The following is a 27,227-nucleotide window of genomic DNA, read 5'->3' as shown; positions in this document are numbered from 1 at the left end:
TCTACCAAACCTCTATGATTTGTTATGTCTATACTGCAGACATAGGAAGTAACTATTGCACTGGAAGATTTTGTGCTGAAAACTAGAAGAAAGTTCAACCATATATTTGAAGAATTACCTACATTTTTAAAGTTTTTTTTTGTATAGCAAATACAGGTGATTAATTATGTTTCCCTTCAATGTACTGTATATAAGTAAGATGCTAATTTCCCCTTTATGATACTATTATCTTCCAAAATAAATGGGCTGCTTGATATGATCTCTATTATCAAAATAAATGTGCAGAGGTTTACCAAGTACTAGAATGAAACAGTACATGAATAATGAGTTTTATAGACAGTGAATCTGGTTATTTGCATATGAATGGAGTTCTTCTGTACAGGTCTGATCTGCTGACATCACCAAGCTATTTATCTTGATATAGTTGCAGACCCTGTTAATGTACTGATACAGTTGTCTGTGTTCTCATTTGTGTAAGAATATAAATGTAGCCAAACAATGTCTATTTAAAACACTGTACAGCTTTTATCAAGGCTTTTTAGAAATTGCTATTTTGTATACAATAATAAATGGGATTTACAGCAATAAACTGGACACATTTAATGTAAATGGGATCAAAAGAGCAAATCAGATGTATCGCATTTTTCAAATATAAATAGTATATATTTAGTGCTCTAATAAATTTTCACACCCACTTTTTTTTCCTAATGTTTTTCCATCATTTTCATATTAACATGTAAATGCTTACCTTTTCCATTTCTGTGTCACCATTTCCTGATTTTGTTTATAATGTCCATATATTTGAGTAGTTCCTCTGCCCTGTTCTACTGATTGTGTCCACCCATATCATCTGTAGACTGTAAGCTTGTATGAGCTGGACCCTCTCCCCTTTATTTTCTATACATAGTTATGCTAAATGGTCACTGTTATTATGTATCAATTTTGTTAATAATAATAATAATAATAATAATAATAATAATAATAATAATAATAATAATAAAACCTTCCCAATAATATTACCAGTGCGGTTTCTGAGTACCCAGAAATCCCCTCTATCAGGTCAATGTATTTCTGAGATGGAGACAGCTTTGTCTCCATCTTAACAATCAACACGACTCAACCAATAGTGGCATGTTATACCTTCACTTTTTCGCTCAGCTGAAATTTTTGTTGTCAGTACAGTGTGTTTACAAGCTGGCATGTTAACATATCCTCCATGGTGCTCATTAAGCCTGTCTGGGATGTCAGAGTTGGATTCAGTATGATTTACTGCCAGCCGCATGGCCGGCGGTTCTAATCCCGACAGTGGCAGCCCGACAGAGGAGGAAATCCCGATCGTCCTTAGGGTAAGTATAACTAACCTAATCCCCCCCTTACCCTACCCTCCCTTAGGGGTGCCTAACCCTAACCTCCCCCCCAAGTGCCTTACCCTAACCCCCCCTTCCCTAACAGCCTAAACCTAACCTCCTAGGAGCCCCTAACTTCACCCACCCTGCCTGCGGCTGTACATGCCTGGCGCCCCGCTTACCTTCGATCGGTAAACCGGGTTTCGGGCTCCCGATTTAGGTAATTAGTGCCTTGCCGGAATTAGACAGTCGGGAAGCCAGCGGTCAGGATTACATCCGTTGGCATCCCGACTGCTTCCCATCACGGTCACCTCTCCATGGGTTTACATTCCATGCATGATCTTCAGTTAAGTGTTATGTGAGCAGGAATGGCTCTGCAGGTGGAGAGAGTCAGTGCTTCCTTAGTGATTTGTGATGGAGAGTGAAAATGAATGTCCAGATCTATCCTTTGCTGTGCCAATGCCTGCGTGCATTTAGGTAAAATAAAGTAAAGGTGACATAATTTAAGTTTAAGATATACTGATCTCCTGTCATGTTTCATAAGATATTTTGTAATTGTATGTACCAGACAGCCCCTTATGTCCCAACTTTCATCTTTGTGTCCCTCTTACTTCCATCTTACTAAGCAGCATGACAAACACCTATGTGTCGGAAAAATCATACCCAGTGTGTCCAGAGTGTCTCATTCCAGCTGAAAGATCTTTTGTTTTCTTCTAGCTTTTATCTGAGCTAGAAAATAAGAAATGAGCAGAAGATGGATATGGCAGCTTAATACTATCCAGAAGCTGCCCATCTATTGGAATCTCAAGAGCATGCCAAACACAGGAGAATGTGTAGAAAAAGCACCTCAAATAATGCCACCTGTACAGTACATCATTCATGAGCTTTATGGAAAATGTATACCTTGGTAGTAGCTATGTTACTACCTAAAGCTCACCAGATATTCTATTAACTCAGTCATTGAGTATATCAGGAATCATGAAAATGTAAATCCTGTCTCGTGTTGTAAAATGTTACACTGCAAGTCATATCCTGAAAATTCCTTACATATGCCTTGCTTTATTCATCTTGATGTATATTATACCTTATGTGAAATATAAATAAGGTTAATATAATACTCTATTTATGGTGCTACATGCCAAAACATTTGCTGATTCAGATGAACGCTAATGCATTCGGAGCTGCAATCCCGCACGCAGATGCAGTACCAAAAAATGCTAATGCTGTAGCTGGCTGGAAATATATTGAGACGCCCACCAGCGGTTTTGCAGATACTGTAAAGTGTGTACAAATATGCAGCCACCATCAAAGATCATTTCATAATCAGCCATATGAGTCATGCAGAATGCCCGCCTGAACTAAGACATTGGATCCACTTTATCTGCATGTGGGATTGCAGACACTGCCTACAAAATGCCCTGAAAATGGGTGGGACATGCCTGAGTTTTTTTGCAGTCACTCTCCATTACCTCGCTAAAATGGTCCCTGCATTTTTCTTGCAGTCAATCCACATTACCTCGCTCAAATGGTCCCTGAGTGTCAATCACTTTGGGAAAAAATCTTCTCCACAAGCGGTATTGCAAAGGTACCTTGGTCTGTGCAGTGGGACCATGGCACATTCGCAGTTGACCAATAATCACTCAATTGCATAAAAATTGATATAGCATACATCTCTCAATCAGGCCCATTCTTGCAAACTGGTTCATTTAGTAAAAACAAGAAGAAATTATATGGTGCTAGGTGTCAAACAGTAATTTAAAACATTTTAAAACTATGGATTAATAACATCAATATTTTATTGATAACAATATACACTGTGTTATATAATAAACAAATCCCACATATTAAAAGTGCACATAAAACGTGTAATAGGCGGCTAAGTTATGTGCACAGCAAACCAGTAATAATAGAGCGGCAGCACTATAGTATCGTCGTGTTACACTTTGACAAAGGGGCTCCAAACTATTGAGATACTGTATCATGTGACACACTAATACAAGTCTTTTGAAAGTCTCCATCTCTGAGTGCTGCTGGCTTCTTTCACTTTGGGGCATATCCAATTACCCGCGGGACCTCTCCCGCGAGTAATTGGGGCTTGATAGTCCCGCGGCGCGGGGTTAAGCTATTCAATAAAATAGCTTTTTCCCCACGCCGTTAACTCCTATGTTGCATGCGGGAACACACTGTTTCTTCGAGCAACACGGAAACAGTGTGTTATAGCATCTAGCGCGAGTCCGATTAGGACGGCTACACACATATTTTACCTCGCACCTACATGAGGTGCGTGGTAAAGGCCGACAGTGGGGACCCGCGCGCGGGGACTCGGGGACACCCGCGCGCGCAATGCCCGCTAATTGAATTACGTCAAGTGCGATAATTAACCCCCCGGCTAATTGAATTTGCCCCAGAAAAAAGGGCACTCACATGGTGTAACCTTGATAAAAAGGCCTGGAGGCTTTGAAACGTTGGTTTATACTATACCAATACAAACGTCTTTTGCATTTAAACAGTCTTGGAGTGCCGCAGTCTTTTTTCCTGTATTACCCACTTTTACTGAAGGCACCCAAGCAGCTGCACAAGTAAGCTAAAGTGCCGGTTCATACTGTGACTTTATATATATATATGTTGGTGCTGCATTCCCATCCCAAAGTAATAAAGATTCCTTACAGCAACATGTTTAGCAACGTTACTTGTTTTTGAATCTTGCTACTTAAAGTCAAGGCCTTGGTATTTTTAGTATTTGTTCCTCATATATGGCTTATACCATAAGTCTGATGGTGATGTGTGTAGATTGAGCAATTCCAGAAAAAAGGATGGGAGGGAATTGCTGGACCTATTGTACAAAGATGTGGCGATCTGCCTGGATGTCATGCAGCCTCCTCTGACTACTGATGGGCAGCCATTGTGGTGCCCTGCTGTGCTGGGTGTATCTTTTGGGAGCATTTACGAAATGGGCAGTGGTGCTTTCATCATCGTGGGGATGCTTTCTTTTCGGCTGGTGGGTTTGCTATGGGGTTTTAGGTTGCCTATGCCAGGAGAGGTGTCCACAGGGGTTTAATTGAAATGTGACAGGTATTTGCCTATAGTGGTTTGGGATAAGGTTAGGATGGATGTTTGCTATTGGTTCTCAATGGTTGTGCAGACAGCATATATCATACCCAGATCAGTCTTTAGTCAATTTGCATATTCTGGAGGGTGGTTGCAGGGTAATTTATCCATCATTCAATGAGTCTCTGAGGTTAGTGAATCTTTTTGATGCGGGGGTGCATTTGTGGAAGATTGATATTGCATTGGTCTTTTTCCTTATGCCGTTACACCCCATTTATTTTAGGTACATGGCCTTGGATGATGGGATATACATTGATCATTGTCTCCCCATGGGTTGTTCAGTGTCCTGCACCAGTTGTAAATGTTTTACTTCTTCTTTTATGCTCTGGTGCAGCATGGCTGGAACTGGGGAGGATTGGAAAAAACTGAAGGGTCTCTTACTAATTTCTTATTTCATTATTAAGATATATCCAGTAGATTGTTGCTGCAGGCTCCCCAATGATAAGGTGATGTGATTGTGGGGGTTGCTTTTCTCTTTTGGTGCAGCACAGAGGGTGCTCTTGCAGCAGATGCAGTCCCTTTTGGGTCTGCTTAACTTTGCTTGCAGGGTCATCCCGATAATATGCATCTTTTGCAGGAAGCTGGAGAGAGCTATTTCTGGGGTTTCACTATCTCATCAGTCTATTCAAATATCTGGAAAGCACTTGTAGAATCTGCAGGTCAGGGCTCTTTCTGGGACAAATTTTATAGGGTGAGATTCTCGATGTCTCCGCCAACCTCTGGTAGATGGATGCAACTGTTTATATACAGTATGCGGCTAGCTGTCATGTACTAGTGTGACAATCTGGATATGGCTCAAGCCTTTAGCTAGTAGCTGGCTTTAACCCTCCCAGCTGTCAGGCTGCTCACCCATTTGGTTTTACAGTGCTTGGAATGGAACATGTTTTTCACTGGCCATTATGTGCCAGGCATAGAAAATGGTCTGATGGATGCCATTTCAAGCTTTCACTGGGCATGTTTTTGCACACTTTGGGCCAGATTCAGTCCTGCTCACAAGTGCTATGAGCTCGCAAGTGGGTCGATGGCTGGGCAGTGCGCACACCCCGCTCGCATCCAAAAGGGGCGGCTGTCGATGTTGATCAAAAGCTCGCCCCGTTTGGTAGGTGTGTTGGGGGGGTGGCTGGCCAAACAGAGGTGTTCCCAAAGGAATGCCTGCTATTTGGGGGCGGCCCCACTGACATCACGAGTGATGTCAGTGGTGAACTTCTGGCTCTATTAGATGCCAGAACCTTACTGGGGCATGCGGCAGATGAGACCCTACCACAAGGGTCTCGCTGCAAGTGCCGATGGTCACGATGGTCTAGACCATTGTGACCATCACCTGGCCACTCTCTAAAGTAGAAGGCCTGTCATAAAAAAAAACATGCCCTTCAGACCAGCGAGTGGGTCTGAATCAGGGCCTTTGTCTTACTGTATGTCCTTCCTTTGCTTGGCAGCTTGTCAAACTGGACTAGTGGTACTTGCAGAGAAGTTTTTGACCTCTTTCACTTTCAGGGTGTATTGGTCTTTGGGCAGGAGTGGGATTCCAGAAAGCTTTGGTGGCAGGCAGTGGTTCCAGAGGGAACCTTGTGGTAGTGGTAAATACAAAAAGGAGGGCCACTGGAGTTTGAACAAAGGACTATGTGGTGCAACATTTGGGAGTAGCACCTGCTTGAGAGTCTTATGGATGCCATCTGCATGGGGGTCCATATATTTGATAGAGTATAGTGCATGAGGGGTAAGTACTGTAACCCCACTGTTGTCACAGTGAGGCCAGCAAAGCACTTTATCCTGGTATACTGTTTGATTGCACTTGAATACCACCAGAGTGTTTAGTTTAATTTAGTTTAGTTTAGAGTTTTTCTATATATAAATTAAATTTAAACAATTTAAACAATTATTTCACCACAATTACTCTCAGTGTTTTTATTTTAGTGCTAATTTATATTACTAAGTTATGACTTCACTGGTACTGTACTCAGCCATAAGGGTGTTAATTACATTTTTGGAGACCTCTTTGAAGAGAGACATACAGTATATAATACTTTTCAAAGTTTATTTTAATAAAATATGTTAAGGCTGTGGAAATAACTGTGATAGAGTTGATGTACATACATTAAAAGGAGAAATACAGTAACTTTAGTTTTTGGGAATGTAAGCTTAGAATCTTATGAGGACATCCAGGAGGAAACAACAAAAGAACAACTGGAGATTTTAATCATTACAGATAAAAGAGATTTGCTGTGGAACAATAAAAATAAATGAGAGAGCTCACAAATTATAGAAAGCACAATGTAGATATTAACAGAATTTATTTACATACAGTATATTAACATTAGTTGTGCATTATTATCTCTAGTCTCCATTATCTTGCTAAAGATGAGATATAGTCAATCAACATATACCTGAATGAAGTCTATGGATGTATTGATAATGGGCTTGTTTATATTAAAGATTTATAGAATCTTTTGCACATGGAAGATTTGTAGTCAAACATTTGCTACCTGTAATTTGCAATAGTGCTGTTCACGAAGTCTAAACACAGAGGCAAAAAATCCCAGAAATAACTTATTCAGAATAGCTCAACAGTCTGTGATTAAACATGTTTGTTTTGTTTGCCAGAATGTGAATGATAACATCAGTATGGAGGTTACTGCCTATGGATCAGCTACCATATTATTGCTTAGTAAAAAGGTCAACCTTGGTTATAATCCCTTTACAGGGGGATGATTCGAGGAATTAAAGAGTAAATTGAATTGGCTATCAATCAATTTTCTCTATTTATTTATATTTTTATTGAAACAATTGTAGACATCATACATACAAGTACAATTATGGTACCACACAAAACTAAATCATCATGCAATTTTTAACCTACAAGGGTTTTCTAATAATATAATTTATGAATCATATGACAAATGGCATCATTAACAATGTCACTTATGGCATGATACAGAACATTTCAAACAATATTAAATTACTGATCACTAGCAATAAACAACAACTACTATGACAGACATAAAAAATTACATCAGCACTCACTTGGATCAAACAAGGTCAAACTAATAAATTAAAATATAGCAAAGGCTAAGCTTGTGCACTGCAAATATACAACTTTCTTCAATGTTCGTAAATAACACTTTGGGCCTGATTCAGAAGTTCACATACTGTCGATGCCACATACAAGTGGATGATATTTTCAGTCTGTACATGCGTCCGAATCGCCTCCATAGGGCTTGTGCAATCTCCAATGGTGTGACCAATGGTATGTCTTAATATGCACAATGACGGATTAACGCCGCAGCTGGTGGGCATGTCCGAAGGAAGACCATCGACAGCAGCATTAGCATAAAGACGCAGTCCACCTCTGAATTAGGCTTTTTATCTGCTGAAAATCATCTCCATAATAATGACTCACAACGAATGAAAACATTTAATTGCACTACCAACAATAGATTCAGATCCCTATATAAGGAAACTTATCCTCGTACTTATATATGTTGCCTTTCCTTAGACTAATTTTCGTAGAGACATTTCAGTCATATGAATCATACACAGGTACAAGGGTAAAGTTTGGCCCTGCACAAAATAGATTTCCACATACTACTGTTAGGTACACTCCATCATATCAAATTCTTGCCACAGTTATTTCTATAAAATGTAAAATGCTTTAAGGCATAGTTACAGGGACACTCTGCAGCCCAGCTATCCTTCTCACTAGTAGAAAGGTGACCCTTTTAAGTTTAAAAAAACATGGGACATCATTTTAAACAAGACCTAGTGTTTTTTTGTTCTTTTAGAATCTTGAGATATTGTTATGTACTGTAAATGTTAGTGCCACATGGAATGTTTTGCGATATCAGTTATAAAATAATATTTCACATGTTCTATGTGCTGTAATCAATGACATTGTTAATTATATCCTAAGTCTTGGGAATTTATGTATGCCAGTTAAACTTTTGTGCAAACTAAAAGTCCCAATTTCCATTTTTTTTTTACTTTGAACAGAATATAAATTGTGCTTTTAATGAAGATTTGTCAATTAATTTTCTTTCTTTTTGGTGAAGTTAAAAATATAGTAAAAGGACAATTAAATTGTTATTAAAATTTATCAGTTCATACTGAAATACAAATTACATAAATAGTCAGTTCCATGACAAGAAAACTGGAAAATTACACACCCTTGCCCATTTCTACATAATTTTTAAAGTATAAACAAAAAGAAAACAACAGCTCCCTCAGGAATCCAGCATCACAAAATGTTCTTCCTTTGTTATTCAATCACAGAAAGTGTATGAGTAATATATATCATTTCAGGATAACAATTCTTTTGTCAGAGATGCAATATTTTCAAAATAGTGCTCTCTTTATAAAGCCATTACACCGATTATGAAGTTTCATAAATGCCATAGGGAAAGTTATTTAGGTAAAACCATTTAGCTGAATTATTATTTTTTATTGGTGGATTTCAAATGTACACAACTTATTGAATGATAACAGAAGGATGAAATTAAGCCTGAAGGTATTGAAATCATGAGGCCATAACTAATAGTGACCATTTTGAGGTAATTGACTATACAAAGTTAAAGGGACCATTTAAATTACTGCGAGCTATGGAAGGTGGGTGTGAAATAATTATTTAATCAAGACTCACCTGTCATCAAAATTAAGAATAGTATTCATGTACAGTATGTTTATAAATACAGCATAGCACCACCATATATTTAAAAATAAATCATTGTATTCCCATCTAGGGGTTTAATAATTAATAGTGAACTCCTGATGTCTCTACCCACTGGTGAGTGGTAACAGGAGGAGCCCAATGGTACTATGTGATGGCCACTGGCCAGCCATCCCTAGGTGTGAGAGCCCATATCCCCTTATGGATCGGGATCAATGCTAAGTACCATGGCCTGATAATGAAAGAGTTGGAGGTTTTTTGTTGTACACTACTAATGGCCGTTTGCCCTAATTTGCATGTGGCTTGGACTAAACCACATTTTCATTACATATGTCACTTCTTATGTGTCGAAGTGCACTGACAAATGTACTTTTTCACTGAAGTACAATTGGAAGGTGTAAAATGCATCCCATTATATTAAGTGCCTCAGAGTGGGAAATGTAAAATTATTTAGATGAATAAAGGGGATGGATTGGAGAGTACTGAGGAATGAGTAATTAGTAAGATGGGGAAAGAATGGTGCAGATTAGTGTTCAAATTTCAAAATGACTTCTATGCATGAAATTCATTAAATCCAGATTTTAGTGTCAGCAAGCCTCCAGCACATGTAGGGCAAGTGTAGTCTTTTTAGTCATCCTGGTGCAGTAGAGGTTACCAAAAAAGGAACCATAAAAAGTGACTGTTGTGCCACAATCCCAAAATCATTGTGTATTGGTAAGGTGCTCAACTCACAGCAAGCCACACAAAAAAATATAATTTCTCCTTTTAATTTTTTTTTACTATCACCATTTTTTTTATTTTTTTAATTTTTTTTCTGGCACCCCTGACAGGTGGTACTCAGAAGAGAGGACCTGCTTCGGAGGTGTACGCTATGCATTCGCAGTTGTGAATTTTGTCAGAGTTGCAGCAGCGGTAATATGCAAATGCTAGTTTCAGCCTCCCTCTTGTGTACTCATGTGCAACGGAACTGTGCAAGCACTGAGATGCCCACTTTCAATGCCAATGCATAGTGCACATCCACTGGTGGACTCAAATATTCCACCATCTGTGCACCATCGTGATCACAATCGACACTTACAATGTCCTATAGCTGGCACAGTGTCTTCTTCTGAACTTTCTCTAAACATGACCTCTGTGGCTGCAGCTCTGCATTTGAGGACATTGCTGTGTTCACTGGCATGCCCAGAATACTTCCCTAACAAGCCCACTAGATCACCTTTTTTTGAGTTCACTTCAGGCTGCCTCCGAGTCACCTCCCAGGAATGCCCATGGCTTGCCACCACCAGCTCAAATGGGGTTTACCATTCACAATAGTAATCTCTCCATACATTCAGTGGTACACATGCACCTTAGGGGTTTCCAGGACTTTTTGTGCATGCACAGCAACAAATAATCCCAATACTGATCAAACATTGACACTAAGTCCACCTCTGGATCAGGCCCAGAGACTCATATCTTCACAAACATTTTACATCTGATACATTTACATTTTCACCAAATCAAAAACACCTTACAGATGCGTCCTTGTACACTGTAACTTTGGTTGCAGTTGGCATGCCAGGTCCAAGGATCCTGAGTCTCACCGAAAATTTTTCTTGATGAAAATATGCGTCTTGTTCATGTAAATAAAACTGGATGTGACAAAACTGTATAGATTACAATGATCAGGTTGGTGTGCGAAATTTGTACATCTGTGTACAAAGTGATACAATGCAGCGGCCATGGCTTTTTCTCATGCTAAGTTCAGCTATGCTTCGTCTGTGACTTTGTATTTGTTTAACAATAATTAGTGTGTGGTCTGTCACAGCCCAGCATCAAAGATGCAAAGTTTAGAAAAAAAATATGGTATTCTCCACCACCCGGCGTGGCTCAGCTACTTAGGGCATCTCATGACTTATGGTGTGTAGATGATTGGTGTGTGAGGACACATCTGTAGTTTTGCACCCATGGACAAGCATCACCACACATCATCATAGTCTTGCCCTCCACTTTACAATGCCGGTATTATATAGTGGTTGTGGGCCCATGATCATAAGAGTGTGACATCTTGCCCCCAGTCTGCCCACTTGACTGTGCCATGGTCCTGTCTGTACCCACAGTCATGGACACCACTGGCCTACCTCAGCAGGCCATTATTTGCTGTCTTTAAAAGAACCCAGCTGGGTTCAGCCTCAGGCTAGGGGTGACAGGACACCTCTCTTAGGCGATTGAGGTAACAACTAATCTCAATCGCCGATGACTCATGCGGGAATCACCCATCAGTCAGACACTGTAAGAATCTATGAATAAAATATTTAAAAAAAAAAAACCTCTGGCTTTCCTAAAAAAGCTGCATTCAGCCAAAGATGGAATCACCACTACCACATCTGCAATAAACACAAATAATTGGCAGTGTGCATGCTAAGTAATTGTCTCACACAATGGGGGTGATTCAGGATTGGATGGAACTGCAAAGTTGTGGTCGATGGCCTTGATGGTGGATGGCGCCTGGCCTCCAACCAGCTCAGTAAGCCTCAACTTATTATCTTTTATACCATAACCATGTGAGACAATTAATTAGAGCACACACTGCCAATTATTTGTTTTCACTGTAAGAACCTGCTCAGTGCAATCCCACAGTGCCTGCATATCAAATACTGTATTTTCTACATAGGTATTTCTGCTCTAGAACTATACTGTCCAGTATAGTTTGCTTCCGGTGTTGTTTAAACTCTGGTGTTCAGTTTCCTCGACAGCAGCACATCCTTACTCATATTTCCATCCATGGTGTTTCCAGGCAGAGTCCTCATACCAGATAAGTACTCAGTTGCTTTTATGGTGGGAATCAATTACACTGGGCCTTGGGCATCAATGTAAATTCCATATCATCTTGCAGAGATTCGTGGTGAAGTCCCGTGGGTTTCAGACTCTGTGCCAGGGTATTTGGTTACACCAATTAACCCTGTTTGCATTTATCTGCTGTGTCTACTCTGCTACACTTACTGTCTGTTTTGAGCTCCAGGGTTATTGCAATATACTCTGGTGTATCTCATTGCGAGCTACAGTGCCAACATTTTATGGTACAAATCTTAAATTATTTTATGGTGTGCAAATAGAAGTGTAATAAAAATTAGAAATGCCACTAAAATGCCATCACAAGTTTACTCTTATCAGAATGATTCACCATCCAGAATAAATATAATTTCTGCACTGCTCATTCAAAAACTCAGTTATCTTATTGAATGCAGACATCTAGACACAATTGTGCAAATTAAGGTACTCAGCTGGCCCAAAGCTGGTTTTGCATTACAGAACAGATGATTTAAGCTTTGTGGATGATTTACAGTAAAAGATTACCCAATATTATTTTGAATTGCAAACACAATCATCACCCAACATTTACTAATTTGGTAAGAGTGAAAACAGACTAAGCAACATCATGAACTAAAGTGCAACAACTGCTAAAAGAGATGTGATTTTTTTAACCCATCGTAAGTGACTCCTTGGTGGTTCACTACACATTTATTCCTTCTTAACAGCTCCTGTTATTCAAGCAGAAAGTTAGAAAAATGTAATTATATCATGACAATGCAATTTTTGCATTAGATAAATAAAATTCTATGAATAAAATTAATTTGCTACTGGTATTGTTACTTTTAGAATCCTTTGATAAGCAGACCATTCTATTGTAGTGCTGCACAGATTTAGCTGTACAATGAACATTTAAACTATCTGCTAAGATAAACAATAGATGCAGACATCATACAGTTACACTGTGACTCTTATTTTCCAAATCAGAGCACAATAATACATGCTTCCTCCAACAATGTTGTTCTTTTCTACAGCCATAGAAGAAATCCAGTCAGATGTGGGACAGTTGCCAAGACATTTTATTAAACTGAAATCTTATTACATGGTTCACTTAGAGTCCCCCTTTTCTAACACTGAAGATGAGATCTATGTACAAGCTCTCAGCATATCTACAAAGTTCAAATGACAATAATTTCCCATATGTATGCAAAAGCTATTTATTCTTGTTCTGGAGAGGTCCTAATCATGTACAATTCTATGTTTTCTTTGCTACTTTTCATCCACATAATATTTATGCTATTGAACAGTGTTATAAAGTTTGATTTTACTTTAATCAGGTCAACTTTCATCAACCCCATTTCAAATATTTCTGATTATTTTGGCCTCAAATGGCCTTTTGTTCAAGTCCAAAGATAAATGTCTAAAGAAATAAGTAAAAACTAAATGGAGGTTTGACATCAGTCAAGCTGTATTTTGGTTGATCATTATATTTCATTTAAAAAAAAAAATTTCAATTTCAATATGAATGAGAGATTGAAATGAAAAATCTGTTTGTATAATCTGGCTCATGACAGTGATAATAAAGTTTCTTCTAGAAAGGGATCTGGATGAAGAAAAGCTAATAAAATGCCTGTACGCACTGTACTTAAAATAATAAATATAAGTGTGCACAAAATGTACTAGTTGCTTAGCGAAGCTATCAATCATATCATTTTTAGGCACGTTTCATCAAAGGCAAAATACACCTGTTATGCCTAACACAAGCTGATTTAAAAAAATTGCATAAAATTCCCAGTTATCTTTTTAAAAACAGGAAGCCTAACACACAAAAATAATTCTGATGCATGTACAAAATGTTGATACCTCATGCAGTGTATTTGTTTTGTGAACAAATTCTTAAACCACAAATTCTTTTTCCAAAAATTGCTAAAAAATTGTCAGGTTTTTTTAAGGTTGAATTCGGTCAAGAACATCTTTTTAAAACTTTGCCAGCATGATTTTATAAAAGGAATTTTTTTTTTAACACTGTATACCATAAAAATAGCAATTTTTATGATATACTGTAGTACCATTGGTGGCCAATGGGCTCACCCATTGATATAAACTATTGAATGTTTGAGATATATACATTATATAAATATATATAAATATACTGTATATATAGGGTAGGTGGTACTTCTGAAAGTCTTTTTCCTCTTTCTAACAATATGTGTCACTATACTCCTTTTTAGCAAGCAGGTGGCATCTTAGTCCTTGAAAATGCCGATTGGTAGGTCGGATAATTTAAGAACACAGGGACAAGCACCTGATAGTGTAGTAGTTAAAAATACCATGAATTAAATGTATATATATTCTAGGGATGTGCAGGCTCGGATAGGTTCGAGTTTGCACGTTGAGTTCGGATTTTTCCTCTGAGTTCTGTTTTTTTGGAGGGAAAAATCCGAACTCAATGTGCAAACTCGAACCTATCCGAGCCTGCACATCCCTAATATATTCATATGTGCGTACCATAGATATACTTGTATGTTAAGCATGTAAGGAAACAATCCTTAGATCGCATGTCAAAAGGGTTCCACATCAGATGTGACCTTCAGCTTATGTTTCTCCGTCCAGTAAATCACCAACCAGAAAGCTACAACCTTATTGGAGCAGAATAATTTGCTTCCATAGTGTGGTATATTTTGTAAATATTCAGTTTTAATATACAAAAATACACATATCATACACAAAACAAACAAGAAAAAGTAGCTTATCTTAAGTCACAGTGATCAATTCTTGTTGGGGTACCTCCAGGTACAGTTAGTTTGAGTACATTCAAAAGTCATATAAGGTAGGTATTGATGATGTATAGGGATGGTGTATCTATCCCAATGCATTTTGCCTCTCAGTATGCTTCCTCAGGGGTCATGTATAGTAAAATACAGGGGGCCTTAAAGATTTGGCTGATTTTGGTGCCAAAAAGCATCATTTCCGGTTTTGGCACCAAAAAGCATCACTTTCGGTTTTGGTGCAAAAAAGTGTCACTTCCGGTTTTGGTGCCAACACACATACTGATACCAGGTGCATGGATTGGTAAGATCGTTTTTTTTTATTCAGAAGTCCATGGATTACTGCTGAGACCAGCGACAGGATATAGGTGAGTATGCAATCTTTTTTGCAGGGCCAGTCATTAAGGATTCTTCTGGAGAAGGGGACAGAAACATCTGGTAGAGGTAAGTATGTGTGAATGGGTAGGTGTATGTAATAAAGCTTTACTAATCATGGTGCCTGTGTTTTGTCTTTAACTATTTATTTTACAGTGGGGGTACAGGTGCCGCCCACCTTCTGGCACTTGTAGTTCCACAAGTGCCAAAGGGCAGGCACGCTGGCACCTGTAGTCCCACTGTAAAATACAATAGTTTACTTATGTTTCCCCACTTTATTACCCCCGTACCCAATGCTCCAGGGGTGCGTGGATGAGCCCCGGGCTTCAGATCAAGCCAGGGGTTAAGGTAGAGGGGGACCCTTTTTTAGGGTGGTGCCCACCTCCCATGAGATCCCCGGCTTGGCATGAATGGCTTGGGATGATAATGCTTTGGCCCCGGAGCCCCGGTGAAAGGCTCTCCAGGCTGTGGCATTACAGCCCAGCCATTTTAGGTCTGGTGCTGGTTTTAAATATAGGGGGGACCCTATGCAATTTTTTTCCCCTATATTTAAAACCAGGACTGGCCCTGCAGCTTAGTGTTCTAAATTACTGTGGAACCCTACACATTTTGTTCCCCATAATTTAGAAACCAGGATAGGCTGGCAAGCCTGGGGCTGGTTAGTCTTTTGGGGGGGGGACGCTATGTAATTTTTTTTCTGATATTTACATTTTTTCTATATATTTACAGGCAAAAACATACATGGATCACATCGATCTGTGTATGTTTCTGCCAAACTCTCAGATCACAGGCAGGTGTATTTTTTTCACGAGTTTTTACAGGAGAGTTTTCCCATCTCATGAGAGTTTAGAAACTCTCTGATTGGTAAATTCCAGAATCCTGTCTTCACCAGTGAAAAGGTTCTCAAGTTTTGCCGATCGTGAATTGAAGAGAGTTTGCTAACTTTGCAGTATTTTCCCGTAGCAAAGGAGATCTCCCGAATTTGACATTAGTAAATTTGTGAGTTAGAAAAAATACCCAAACTCTCCAGAGTTTGCAAACTCTCCCAAACTTTCAGCCTAGTAAATTTACCCCTTTGCCTGCAATATAACCTGCTTGTGTGAATTCAGTGTGGGTGAGAACATTACTGACTGTTTTCCAATCACTCACACTATTTTTCATAATCAACAATGACCAGGGGTTGTGAGCTTGATCATAGTTTTGTCACACAGCAACAGCAGCTAGCACCCTACCTACACCCCAGTCCACTGAGACTCAAGCATTGACAGGGTTGAGCATAGCACAGCACAACCAAATGGAAAGCTGTCCTGCATTCTACCCTACATACCCTTCTTCTGCAATTTGCATATTACCTTTCTATGCATCACCCAACAGTGATTTAATATTTCTGCATATCAAAGAACTGACTCACAGAGAACAGAATATTTAAATTATATATTAGAGCAGTGGCATATCTACCATAGATGCAGGGGGTGTGGCTGCTATGAGGCCCAGACTGACCCATGGCCTGGCCTTCCCCCTGCACCTACGGTGCCAAGCCTTGGTCTGTGGCCCCTCCACCTTACTCCCCCCTCACCCTTTTCACTCCCCTCTCCTTGCTTTACATGCTGGTTGGTAGCAGCCTTCCCCTTTGTGGTCGTGTCCTCCTGGTTGGCTTCACCTTTGTCTCCCCTTCATTGACTGATACTGGGAGGAGACGTGGTCACCTCCTTCCAGCATCAGTCAGTGAGCAGAGATGGGGCTGACTGGTAGAGGAGGTGTGCCTGCCCTGTGCTCTGCGACCATGGAGCAGGTAAGTCGAGGAGAGGGGAGTGAGGAAGGTGTGGGGGGGTGTGTGGTCCAAACCATTTATGCTCATGACTGAGCATAAATGGTTAATAAAAGTTACTGAGGTACTAATTAAGTCACCTGTGCTCAATCATGGATATACTTAAAACCTAAACTGTTAAGGTGCCTTAAAGACGAAAGCTGGCCACACACTAGACCAACTTTCATCCAACCAGCCAACTAGTTGATTGGTTGGAATGAAAATCTGGTAACGTATGGGAGTAAATGATGGTCAGCAATTTGCTCCTAAATGCCAGAAAACAGATGAAAATGGTCATCAGACAAGTTTGTTAAATGTTTGATCAAAATAGTTTGTTCAAACAACAGTTTTTAGTCCATTTTCCGGTGTTTGGGAGCAAATTGCTGATTGTCATTTGCATTCATCCCTTACCAGATTTTCATTCCAACCAATCAACTAGTTGGATGGTTGGATGTAAGTTGGTCTAGTGTGTGGCCAGCTTAAGAGCCTGATTCAGAGATGGTTGGTTATGAAGCAGTGTTCCCAGCTACTCTTGCAATAGATCTTGCGGGAATGTACAAATGCTAATCTCAGCCTTACCTTTGTGCTCGACAGTGCATGTGTGACCATTGAGACACCAACTTTCAGGCTGCTTGGCCTGAGCATTTGCAATGGAGATTGTAAACACTCCAACATTGATGCAACATTGGTCGCACCATCAACATTTGCAGTAGCCTAGGGCAGGGGTGTCTTAAGAGAGGAAGGGGCCCATGTGCACTCCCCAAGCGGGGCCCCCTCCTCTCCCCCTGGTGGCCAGCTGCCGACTGAGGCGGCTGGCCACCCACTGGAGCATTAGTAGACTCCGGTCACTAGAGTGTGCCCAGAGTCTACTGCACATGCGCACCTACAATGGGTGCAGTATGTGTGGGGACACGGGCCCCTGGGTCCAGAGGGGCCCCGTACTGCACACCCTGCACCCATATTAGTTTAAACTTACCTGTCCATTGTCCCATGTCGGGATGTTAGTGCTGAACACCGGAAAATGGCCAAGGCGGACATTTTGTAGTGTTCTGTGCGTGCGCAGTAGACTCTGGGCACTACAGTGTGCCCAGAGTTTACTGCACATGTGCAGAACGCCAGAGAAATTGCCGCGGTGGCCATCTTCTTCTGGTGTTCTGAGCAGCGCTGACACCCAGATGTGGGACCATGGATAGGTAAGTTTAAACTAATATGGATGCAGGGTGTGCAGTGCAGGGCCCCCCTGGACCTGGGGGCCCATGTGCCTCACACACACTGCACCCATTATAGATACACCACTGGCCTAGGGTCTACTCTAACTACTCTCCTCAAATACAAATAAACTTGGCATCGGAAGCTGTGGAGTTATAATTGAGAATGTTGCAGTTTTCCTAGACATGTCCGTGACACTCCCATAACATGCCCATGAAACAGCCCCTTTTAGTTCATCTCTCAGACTCCACCCTGAAATGCCCAGGGATCGCAAACCCCTTCTCAAGTGTTAGCGATGCCATGCGCAATTGCAAATTGGTTTTGCACCTGTGCACTAAGAGATTTTTGGACTTTTTGTGCATGTGCAGTACCTCAACTTTGTTCAGCTAAGCAGGCACCAAAGATGGCTGCCTTACATTTTACATGCTCCTGAACATCTCCATAAAACAACTTCAATTCTACAAACTGACATTAGAAGTACCAGAAATATCCAAGGACTTATATTTAACTTGTACTGCACTACATGGACATCTCTCCAAAATCAACGGATTGCAGTCCTGCACTGAGATTCAAATTGGATTGGATTGAAACCTCTACCTTTTCCACTAGAACCCAGACTGGCAGTATCTCTGGAGTGGACACCCCAGAGCAAGTTACAGTACTGTGGAAAAACAAACTATCTTTTGCTCAATCCAGCTCCCCCTTTAGACATAATTAACCTCTGATCTCTGCTCAGCAAATAACGTAGATTTTTTGCATTAATAATCTAAAATTCAGTATCCCCAGCCTCTGAAATCTGGAGGTCTGTACATTTTAAAACACAGGATACCATCTTCTTCCCTGGGGACATTTTATCTTTACCCTTGGATGGAATATCCACTTCAAAAAGAGTCTCACACTGGGATTTTCACACCTACAAAACAGGGCTGAAACTAGGAATTCTGTTAACTAGGGCAAGGCAGTAATTTGATGCCCCCCTCCATGTTTTGATATTACTGACTGCATCCCCCAAACCCCCTCTCTTTATAATAATTTTACTTGCCCATAAAAGCACAGAAAAACCCTCTCACTTCACAGCCCTCATCACAACCCTTCTTACCACAGCCCCTCACTGCAAAGCCCTCATCACAGCCCCTCATTGCAGAGCCCTCCATATCAAGGGTCCCTCACACCACAGCCTTACTCACTGCACAGCCCTCATCACAGCCACATCATACCACAACCCCTCACTGCACAGCCCCTCACTGCACAGCCCTCATCACAGCCACATTATACCACAACGCTCACTGCACAGCACTCCCTCACTACACAGTCCCTCACTACACAGCCCTCCCTCACTGCACAGCCCCTCACTGCACAGTGCTCCCTCACTGCACAGCCCCTCACTACACAGCCCCTCACTGCACATCGCTCCCTCACTGCACAGCCCCTCACTACACAGCCCCTTACTACACAGTCCCTCACTACACAGCCCCTCCCTGCACAGCCCCTTACTACACAGTCCCTCACTGCATAGCCCCTCACTACACAGCCCCTCACTGCACATCGCTCCCTCACTACACAGCACCTCACTGCACAACCCTTCACTACACAGTCCCTCACTACACAGCCCCTCACTGCACAGCCCCGTACTACACAGCCCCTCACTGCACAGTGCTCCCTCACTACACAGCCCCTCACTACACAGCACTCCCTCACTGCACAGCCCCTTTATGCACAGCGCTCCCTCACTGCACAGCCCTTCACTACACAGTCCCTCACTACACAGCTCCTTACTACACAGCCCCTCACTACACTGTCCCTCACTGCACAGTGCTCACTCAATACACAGCCCCTCACTGCACAGCCCCTTACTACACAGTCCCTCACTGCATAGCCCCTCACTACACAGCCCCTCACTGCACATCGCTCCCTCACTACACAGCACCACACTGCACAGCCCCTCCCTGCACAGCCCTTCACTACACAGCCCCTTACTACACAGTCCCTCACTACACAGCCCCTCACTGCACAGCCCCTTACTACACAGCCTTTCACTACACAGTGCTCCCTCATTACACAGCCCCTCACTACACAGCGCTTCCTCACTACACAGCCCCTCACTGCACAGCACCTTTATACACAGTGCTCCCTCACTGCACAGCCCTTCACTACACAGCCCCTCACTGCGCAGCCCTTCACTACACAGCCCCTCACTACACAGTGCTCCCTCATTACACAGCCCCTCACTACACAGCACTTCCACACTACACAGCCCCTCAATGCACAGCCCCTTTATACACAGTGCTCCCTCACTGCACAGCCCATCACTACACAGTCCCTCACTGCATAGCCCTTCACTACACAGCCCCTCACTACACAGTGCTCCCTCATTACACAGCCCCTCACTACACAGCACTTCCTCACTACACAGCCCCTCACTGCACAGCCCCTTTATACACAGTGCTCCCTCACTACACAGACCCTCACTGCGCAGCCCTTCACTACACAGCACCTTACTACACAGTCCCTCCTGCACAGCCCCTCACTACACAGTGCTCCCTCATTACACAGCCCCTCACTACACAGCGCTTCCTCACAACACAGCCCCTCACTGCTCAGCCCCTTTATACACAGTGCTCCCTCACTGCACAGCCCATCACTACACAGCCCCTCACTGCGCAGCCCTTCACTACACAGCCCCTCACTACACAGTGCTCCCTCATTACACAGCCCCTCACTACACAGCACTTCCTCACTACACAGCCCCTCCCTGCACAGCCCCTTTATACACAGTGCTCCCTCACTACACAGACCCTCACTGCGCAGCCCTTTACTACACAGCCCCTTACTACACAGTCCCTCCTGCACAGCCCCTTACTACACAGCGCTCCCTCACTACACAGTCCCTCACTACACAGCGCTCCCTCACTACACCACCCCTCACTACACAGCGCTCCCTCACTACACAGCCCCTCACTGCACAGCCTCTTACTATGCAGCTTGTCGCTGCACAGTGCTCCCTCATTACACAATGCTCCCTCACTACACAGCCTCCTCACTGCACAGCCCCTCTCTTCTCCCTGCCAGCAACAGCAAACTTACCTGCCAGCTCCTGCAGAGCAGGGGACTGGCAGTGGTGGCAGGTGCCCCTCACTACACAGCACTCCCTCACTGCACAGCCCCTTTATGCACAGCGCTCCCTCACTGCACAGCCCTTCACTACACAGTCCCTCACTGCACAGCTCCTTACTACACAGCCCCTCACTACACTGTCCCTCACTGCACAGTGCTCCCTCACTACACAGCCCCTCACTGCACAGCCCCTTACTACACAGTCCCTCACTGCATAGCCCCTCACTACACAGCTCCTCACTGTACATCGCTCCCTCACTACACAGCACCTCACTGCACAGCCCCTCACTGCACAGCCCTTCACTACACAGCCCCTTACTACACAGTCCCTCACTACACAGCCCCTCACAGCACAGCCCCTTACTACACAGCCTTTCACTACACCGTGCTCCCTCATTACACAGCCCCTCACTGCACAGCCCCTTTATACACAGTGCTCCCTCACTGCACAGCCCTTCACTACACAGCCCCTCACTGCGCAGCCCTTCAATACACAATGCTCCCTCATTACACAGCCCCTCACAACACAGCACTTCCACACTACACAGCCCCTCACTGCACAGCCCCTTTATACACAGTGCTCCCTCACTGCACAGCCCATAACTACACAGTCCCTCACTGCGTAGCCCTTCACTACACAGCCCCTCACTACACAGTGCTCCCTCATTACACAGCCCCTCACTACACAGCACTTCCTCACTACACAGCCCCTCTATACACAGTGCTCCCTCACTACACAGACCCTCACTGCGCAGCCCTTCACTACACAGCACCTTACTACACAGTCCCTCACTACACAGCCCCTCACTGCACAACCCCGTACTACACAGCCCCTCACTGCAAAGTGCTCCCTCACTACACAGCCCCTCACTACACAGCACTCCCTCACTGCACAGCCCCTTTATGCACAGCGCTCCCTCACTGCACAGCCCTTCACTACACAGTCCCTCACTACACAGCTCCTTACTACACAGCCCCTAACTACACTGTCCCTCACTGCACAGTGCTCCCTCAATACACAGCCCCTCACTGCACAGCCCCTTACTACACAGTCCCTCACTGCATAGCCCCTCACTACACAGCCCCTCACTGCACATCGCTCCCTCACTACACAGCACCACACTGCACAGCCCCTCCCTGCACAGCCCTTCACTACACAGCCCCTTACTACACAGTCCCTCACTACACAGCCCCTCACTGCACAGCCCCTTACTACACAGCCTTTCACTACACAGTGCTCCCTCATTACACAGCCCCTCACTACACAGTGCTTCCTCACTACACAGCCCCTCACTGCACAGCCCCTTTATACACAGTGCTCCCTCACTGCACAGCCCTTCACTACACAGCCCCTCACTGCGCAGCCCTTCACTACACAGCCCCTCACTACACAGTGCTCCCTCATTACACAGCCCCTCACTACACAGCACTTCCACACTACACAGCCCCTCAATGCACAGCCCCTTTATACACAGTGCTCCCTCACTGCACAGCCCATCACTACACAGTCCCTCACTGCATAGCCCTTCACTACACAGCCCCTCACTACACAGTGCTCCCTCATTACACAGCCCCTCACTACACAGCACTTCCTCACTACACAGCCCCTCACTGCACAGCCCCTTTATACACAGTGCTCCCTCACTACACAGACCCTCACTGCGCAGCCCTTCACTACACAGCACCTTACTACACAGTCCCTCCTGCACAGCCCCTCACTACACAGTGCTCCCTCATTACACAGCCCCTCACTACACAGCGCTTCCTCACAACACAGCCCCTCACTGCTCAGCCCCTTTATACACAGTGCTCCCTCACTGCACAGCCCATCACTACACAGCCCCTCACTGCGCAGCCCTTCACTACACAGCCCCTCACTACACAGTGCTCCCTCATTACACAGCCCCTCACTACACAGCACTTCCTCACTACACAGCCCCTCCCTGCACAGCCCCTTTATACACAGTGCTCCCTCACTACACAGACCCTCACTGCGCAGCCCTTTACTACACAGCCCCTTACTACACAGTCCCTCCTGCACAGCCCCTTACTACACAGCGCTCCCTCACTACACAGTCCCTCACTACACAGCGCTCCCTCACTACACCACCCCTCACTACACAGCGCTCCCTCACTACACAGCCCCTCACTGCACAGCCTCTTACTATGCAGCTTGTCGCTGCACAGTGCTCCCTCATTACACCATGCTCCCTCACTACACAGCCTCCTCACTGCACAGCCCCTCTCTTCTCCCTGCCAGCAACAGCAAACTTACCTGCCAGCTCCTGCAGAGCAGGGGACTGGCGGTGGTGGCAGGTGCCCCTCACTACACAGCACTCCCTCACTGCACAGCCCCTTTATGCACAGCGCTCCCTCACTGCACAGCCCTTCACTACACAGTCCCTCACTGCACAGCTCCTTACTACACAGCCCCTCACTACACTGTCCCTCACTGCACAGTGCTCCCTCACTACACAGCCCCTCACTGCACAGCCCCTTACTACACAGTCCCTCACTGCATAGCCCCTCACTACACAGCCCCTCACTGCACATCGCTCCCTCACTACACAGCACCTCACTGCACAGCCCCTCACTGCACAGCCCTTCACTACACAGCCCCTTACTACACAGTCCCTCACTACACAGCCCCTTACTACACAGCCTTTCACTACACCGTGCTCCCTCATTACACAGCCCCTCACTGCACAGCCCCTTTATACACAGTGCTCCCTCACTGCACAGCCCTTCACTACACAGCCCCTCACTGCGCAGCCCTTCACTACACAATGCTCCCTCATTACACAGCCCCTCACAACACAGCACTTCCACACTACACAGCCCCTCACTGCACAGCCCCTTTATACACAGTGCTCCCTCACTGCACAGCCCATCACTACACAGTCCCTCACTGCGTAGCCCTTCACTACACAGCCCCTCACTACACAGTGCTCCCTCATTACACAGCCCCTCACTACACAGCACTTCCTCACTACACAGCCCCTCTATACACAGTGCTCCCTCACTACACAGACCCTCACTGCGCAGCCCTTCACTACACAGCACCTTACTACACAGTCCCTCCTGCACAGCCCCTCACTACACAGTGCTCCCTCACTACACAGTCCCTCACTACACAGCGCTCCCTCGCTACACCACCCCTCACTACACAGCGCTCCCTCACTACACAGCCCCTCACTGCACAGCCTCTTACTATGCAGCTTGTCGCTGCACAGTGCTCCCTCATTACACAGTGCTCCCACACTACACAGCCTCCTCACTGCACAGCCCCTCTCTTCTCCCTGCCAGCAACAGCAAACTTACCTGCCAGCTCCTGCAGAGCGGGGGACTGGTGGTGGTGGCAGGTGCCATCTGGACTGGAGCTCCAATAATGATGGGTGGGCCTAACACCATGGCCATCATGATGTATCTCCCAGGCCCAAGAGACAATGCAAAAGAGCGGGGGAGGGGCAGACCAGAAGGGGGCAAACAGCAGCAAGCTGTGCATCTGACAGAGGAAGAGCAAGATGCACTGCTACTGATAATTGTGGCACCAATCTGGTGCCTGGTGTACATGACCCCCCCAGCCCCCCCCCAGCCTCCCCCCCCCAGTTGCAGCCCTGGACAAAAAAGGAATAGCTTCTAACACAATTCCACAAGCCTGCTCTGTCCTGGATTAATTTGTGTGACTCTAAATTATCAAATGAAATGAAAAGTTATGTTATTTAGCAGCTGGACATAGCAATAGCAATAGCCAAATTAAATTATACTATTCACGAATCCTCTTATAACTTCTGCATCACACACATAATTCAGAAAATTAAAAAGAAAAAACTGCTTTATCTTCTCTCATCATCAAATACAATTCATACTTACTCTCTCATTGATGACCCAATGTATTTCTACACCTCCAGCTTTATGCTTTCACTCCACCCACCATGGGTGGCCTGTCCTATTAATCCAGCACAGGATTCCATTTTTAAATCCCTTGGCTTTTTCAAAAAATGTCAGCGGGTGAAGTCATGGGAAGCAAAGCCAAAAATTTCTAATCCACTGTAGCCACCTGAGTTCCTTGCCTTTATGCTCACCAATTTCACATAGGAGACAAGTAGAAGTGGTACCAAACAGATGGCCCTGTGCTTGGACAAACAGATCTGTAAATTCTCACTATTTTACTGACATCCCCAGTGTCAATACAATCCCCACACTAATATAAAGAAAACTACAGATCCTCTGGTATGCCCAATCAGGTCTATCCTTTGTAATGCCAGATCTAGAAGAACCAAGACTGCTACAATTGTTGACTTGGCTAGACAAAAATGCAGCACCTATATTGGAAGCTGCAGTTCCAACAAACTACTCTGTCATTCACAAACCAAGACTTAACCGCAGGGTAGGGGGAGTGGACATCTGCTTTAAAAAAACACTTAAATGTAGGCTCCACCCAATAGAAATTATTCAGAGTTCTGCAGATTTAGGATTCAGATTACTTCTCATTTAGCCCTCCTGGAGATGCAAAGATATTTATACAAGAATTTGCAGATATTGTTGCTGGACTAGTTCTGCACCATCAAAGATGGCTGATCCTGTGAGATTTCAATGCATGGGTTGATGATGAGCTCTCACACCTTGGCCAAGGCCTCCTGTGCACAATAAATGTTCTAGTCCTCACACAAGTCATTCCGTCTGCTGCACATTAAAGTGGTCACATTCTTGATCTTGTTTTCTAGATTGGATTAGAAGTCTCTAACCGAAATATAAATCCAGTTACATGGTCAGACCACCACTCAATTTGCATCTCAGTCACAACCCCCTTGAAATAGAGCTTTAACCATGGAGTTGACAAGGTATCCAAGGAGGAGTAAAACTCCCAAGGCTCTTGCAGCAAACTTGGATCTCTCAGTGGTACTGGGGGCCTGTGAAGATCCGTGTTCCCTAGTCCATAACTATAACAGAGATGTACACTCAAAGGGGTTCTGCCAAGCGCTACACACTTTGACTATGTATATATCACAAGTGAACAAACAATAATAATAAGATGAAAGGCTGTACTAATCAAAATGTACAAAATATGTCTGGCATCATTGCGAGGCTAATTGTCAATGCAGGTATAGGCACACTAATGAATATGTATATATCACAATTGAACAAACAATATTAAGATGATATGCTTTACTAATCAAAAACATATAAAAACGTACACAATAGGTATGGCATCAATGTGATGCTGATAGTAAATGCAGGTATAGGCAACAATATCTGGCAAACAAATGTGTATTGGTGAAAGAATTGGCTGATGACATGATGAATATAGTATGACAGTCTCTGTTGATAGTGAGTCCGTGACCTTGTATGTACTCTGTACAGAGATACGGCATCCCGTGATCTCTGGGGAGGTCAGATGTTGTATGGGTTGCAAAAGTCCAACTAGAAATTGATCTAAAGTCAACATGGTCTACATGGTCATCATTGCCCAGGATATCTTCAGGCTGGAGGGGGGACGAGTGCTGCGTGATCGGTGTGTGCCCAGTCCTGCTTTCCACACCGTGGATCTGGAGTCACAGTGCACTTCTGACAGAAGCTGCATGTCACTCTGTTCCCACTGTGTGGCTCTGCAGAGGTCTGGGGAGGAAGCAGTTCCAGCTCAGGTGTGTGAACCGTATGCCGGGTGCTCCCTCCACTCATGGGGAACTCACCTGATCTGACACTGTGTGGTTCATGCTCCCTCCTCCTTTATGCCCTTACAGTGTGGTCCTGTGTGCCAATCTTCATCCACGCGGGACTCCTGAGGTCTGTGCAGTCACACTGCTTACTTCCGGTTTCTTCAACCTCATGATCGGGGCTGCACGTTATCATATTTAGCACACACCCCCCTACTCATACATGTGCGTGAACTTTGGCTAATGCACAATATTGTCAATTCTGATACAGGTCTGTCTCTGTGTGCCGCTGAGCTAATATCGTAGTGCAGCGCTGCCAGTATGTTGTACAGCTCCACATAGTCTTTATTAGGGACACATCTCTGTAATCCTACATCAGTATAGTTATTCATC

The sequence above is a fragment of the Taudactylus pleione genome, unplaced genomic scaffold, assembly GCF_031769625.1.
Source record: "Taudactylus pleione unplaced genomic scaffold, aTauple2 ptg000172l, whole genome shotgun sequence".
NCBI classification, from domain to species: Eukaryota; Metazoa; Chordata; class Amphibia; order Anura; family Myobatrachidae; genus Taudactylus; species Taudactylus pleione.
The sequence above is the reverse complement of the archived record's forward strand: the minus strand, read 5'-3'. Positions refer to the sequence as shown.